The sequence below is a fragment of the Octopus bimaculoides genome, chromosome 11, assembly GCF_001194135.2.
Source record: "Octopus bimaculoides isolate UCB-OBI-ISO-001 chromosome 11, ASM119413v2, whole genome shotgun sequence".
NCBI lineage: Eukaryota > Metazoa > Mollusca > Cephalopoda > Octopoda > Octopodidae > Octopus > Octopus bimaculoides.
Genome location: NC_068991.1, coordinates 35,297,104 through 35,301,595, shown reverse-complemented (window position 1 = coordinate 35,301,595; position 4,492 = coordinate 35,297,104). Strand labels below are relative to the sequence as shown.

Sequence of the window (4,492 nt, the reverse complement as noted above, 5' to 3'; positions counted from 1 at the left end):
TGTGTGTGTGTGTGTGTGTGTGTGTGTGTGTGTGTGTGTGTGTGTGTGTGTGTGTGTGTGTGTGTGTGTGTGTGTCTACCTTTGTCTTCACATCATATGTTGGTTATAAATGAGCATCACCAACATACAAGTGTTGTTCATTTCCAGCCTTTCTGGCTATGGAGGCATTTTACCTTGCCTGGAAACAGACGAGGGTTAGTGACAGGAAGGGTATCTAGCCATAGAAAATCTGCCTTAACAAATTCTATCTACTCATGCAAGCAAGGAGAAGTGGATGCTAAAATTATGACAATGCTTACACACACAAAAACATAGACATACATGCATACAAACACACACATATGTATGTATATGTACACACACAAACAAAGATGCAGTAGAAACATGAGCAGGTCTACGTGATCACATGATATATGAAAAGGAATTAAAGATAATGCTCATGATACTTTGTAATAATCCTTGTTATTATTATTATTATTATTATTATATATATATATATATATATATATATATATATATATATTCCACCCTTGTTATACCGCTACCAATGTGACCATGACAAATTGGCAGTTTAACAGGAGTGGCGGTAAATTGAGGGAGGCTTTCTGCAGTAGACATAAAGCCAATCATATAGTAAATTTTTTTGTAACACAGTGGCGTAGTTAACTTTTGGGAAGTGGGGAATGGGCAAAATCAGATTTTTGGTGTGTAAACAAAATTTTCATATAAAAACTTAATAAAAAAGAAAAGGATTAAATTTCGAATTTGAGAGGGGAAGGAAAAAGAAGATATTGCTCTTCTCTCCTCCTCTCTGCTAGTTACACCCCTGTTATGACATCAATTCTAATGTAATATATCTTTTAAATTTTAGTTGAAATATTTTTAACAAATGTTTTAATGTTAAACAAATAAAGTTTAATGATAAACAATAAAGAATACAAATAATTTTTTAAATTTATTTTCTGAATAATTCTAACATGTTTTGCTTATATTTTGAATTTTTAAACTTCTCTCGAATCATGAAGATTCAGAGCTTTGTTTATATCTTTAGTTGTAGGTTTAGGTTTTGGTGCAGGTTCCTCGTCATCACTTTGTTCTAGCAGTTTTACCAAGTCAATAATTTCTTATCTCAGTAAAAGTTTTTTCATTGTCATCGAAGCTAATGAACTCATCTGCAATCATCATCAACAAAGGGTCAGTATTAAGTTTAGTAGCAGTTTGTTTAATCAGTTCAGCTAGTGGTATATTGACGTCGTCATCACTGTTTTCAACTTCTGCATCTGTGCTTTTGGGTTTTTGGGTGAGACCAGCGTAGTGCCAGCAGTTAGAAATAGCAGATAGTGTCACAGAGTCCCAAGATTTTTTGATGCATTGAATAGCATCAGTTAGAGTGATGTTATAAGTACTGCATTTGTCTAGTTGAGTGATTATCTGGTCTAACTGATGCTTTGAATTATTCTGGTGTCTAGGGGTTGTAGGTGGCACATTGTTATCAGTGGGAGAAAGTGAACTTCTATGTTGGTGAGTTTATCAGGTATGTTGTGTCCAGGTGCATTGTCTATTATCAGTAAAATTTTTCGTTGTTGAAGTCGCATTTTCTTATCCAACTGTTAAACATACTGGAATTCATTCAAGCTTTGCTACTGTAGTCGTAATCTACATAAAGTTTGTAGTTGAAATTCTTAAAACATCAGGGTTTGGACACTCTTCCAATAACAAGAGGTTGTAGTTTTTCACTGCCATCAGCATTACAAGCTAGTTCCACTGTAAGTCTTTCTTTTTGATTTTTGATGTCTTTGGTAAAATGTTTTGTTGTAGGCAATTTATTAGGTAACTGGCGAAAAAAATAAACTTGTTTCATTGATATTAAAAATATTTCTTGGTTCAAATTTCTTTATTTTCTCTTTAGTATGCTAAAAACCAGCAGTAATGAGTTGTTGATCTGTACCATCACTTTCACCAGGAAGAATGTGACATTTAATTGAGTATCTCTGCTTAAATCTATAAAGCCAACCATTGGAATAAGTGAAATCTTTTATATTCAATTCTGGACCAGGTTTCTTTGCATTGGAGTGTTTTAATTTTGTCTGTTATAACACCGTTGTTAGTACGAATACTAGTAAACCATACAAAAAGAGCTTCTTCTAAATCTGTGTTTGGCAGTTTTTGACATTTTGCCTCTGGATCTTCAATAACTTTCCACTTAGCTTTCTGCTGAATAATGTCATCTATAGTTCTCCATTTGATATTTTCTCCCTATGCATTACTGAAATAATTTGCAATACCTTGTTGACTAGCTTTTGGATGAACTTCATAATATTTAATAACTTCTGCTTTCTGTGATACTATAATGGCACAGCATTTGCATTTATATGAAATAGCATTTATGTTGAAAAATGATACTAAAAAGAAAATAATCTCTTTTATAAACTTGTTCATCAAAACAAAAAAAATGAATTATGATCCAATTTTATGAGCAGAGAATATCAACTTATCGTTAACATATGCTAAATCAATTAAATGCTCTACTTTCCCAGTCTTGCTATTGTCTGTTAGCATGCTTGACTTGAAGGTTTGTGCCCTCTAGATTTCTATTCTGCATACAACTTTATAAATGCTATTCAAGTATGACAAAATTGTTTGGGTGATAAATTTGTTGTGATTTGGTGGTAAATTGGGGGAGTTTTATGCTACTAAGGAAGATTTGTGTTGCAAACTGTATTGGTAGATGGTGGACATTGAGGGGCATAAAATTGGGGGAATTAAACGTAAGTTAACAACATTGGCAGAAATTGGGTCTGAATAATTTTATGGCAGTAAGTGGGGTTGTCAGAAAATCAAGGTGGCATAAGAGCAGGGGTAGACTGTATATACACACATACATACTGTGCAAACATGCTAGCTTTAAGATAGCATATTTTACATTGATTTTACATCGTTGTATTACATATTCCTATTGTGTATATGCATAAATATACACATTGCATGCAGGAGGGAACAGTGTTCAATGAAAGATGGTGTCTGTAGAGTACCCAAAGACAGTTGTTTCACTCTTTAAATGTGGTTTAAGGGAAATTTGGCTGCTATTGAAAGGTGCATTATTATGTGCATTATTAAAGTATACTGGAATTATTACTGAATATATTTTTCATGTATATTGTTACTGCAACTATTACATGTTATGCATAGGTTTTCTTAGATTATTGTATAATCTCCAGGTTATTCCTGACATTTTAGTGAGTCCTTCAGGTACATTAGTTGCATTGGAAAATCCTACAAATTATGCTCCGAAAGTCTGGTATCTTCATAATGGCTATGATGGATCTGCATTGTTTGTTCTTTGCGTTCAATCTGTGAAAACATTTCTAAAATCTTGTAGACGAATGGGTTGCCCATACTGATGTTCTAAGTACTTGTTTGGTGTACGCATGGGGGATGAAACTGTTTAATGCTGAACTTTTTTCTCTTAAAATAAGTTCAGTTTTCTGTAATGTATGTTGTATACTATCATTGATATCTTCTACCACTAAAGCAATCATTTGATCTTCTGAAAGTTGTCATTCAAAGGCTGTAAATAACTTGTCAGAGTAAAGTTTTCATGATCATTATGTGCTGAGCCCAGTTTTATTGCAGCATTTTAGTAAGTGTGGCAAACTACACCACTGACAGTTCTCATATCTTCAAATGATGTAGTTCCAGGAATATGATGCAATGTTGTGTTTGCTGGACCAGAGCTGACTCACTCATTTGAAATTTTTTTGATGCTTTTCAAAATATTTAAAAGATTTTAAGGCTAGTTGTGTTGATATGTTTTATTAAACCTGCCACAAATTAGTCACTACTAAGCATCTCCACTCTCTCCCCAAGCATCGTACATTTGTTGTGAAACACGGTTAAACAATTCTGTATGTCACATTTATTCTATAAATTTACTGATATTTAATAGCAATGTATGATGAAAAGAAAAATACTAAATTACACTAATTAGATGTACCAATCAAATACTAAACACAGTATCTTCATAAATAGCATTATTCTCTCTACATTTATGTGTAATGAAAAATTAAGCCCATCTCATTTACATTATCATCACCCTTTTGATGCAAAGCAAATGAAAGAAGTGAACTGCATCTTATATGCATACAAAAAAAGAACGCACAGACTGTAGTCCAGTCATGAACATCCCTCCAGGTCAGTATAAAAGCAGTCACTGAACATGCGTTACCAGACATGTACCTTTTAAAATTATATTAATGTGTGTGTGTGTGTGTGTGTGTGTGTGTATTCAGGTTACACTGCAGCATATCTAGCATTATTTCATGGCTCACCAGTGTGCTATGGCATACCAGTTGCAGTGCACTGATACACAAGGGTAAAATCTAGGGATCCAAAAGTAAGAAGTTTGAAGTTTGAAACTTCAAGCAGTCCATGGCAGATTACTGGCATTCAAGGTAAAACACTTTTTCCCATATTGAAGTTATGAGAAAATTTT

The 4,492-nt window shown here is 33.4% G+C and overlaps 1 protein-coding gene across 1 annotated transcript in view; it reads right to left on the bottom strand.

Annotated features, from left to right (window-relative positions):
- The window catches only part of LOC106876983 (glutaminyl-peptide cyclotransferase), an 89,843-nt gene that overhangs the window by 28,197 nt on the left and 57,154 nt on the right, over positions 1 to 4,492 (bottom strand). The gene's annotated exons all lie outside the window — the stretch shown is intronic.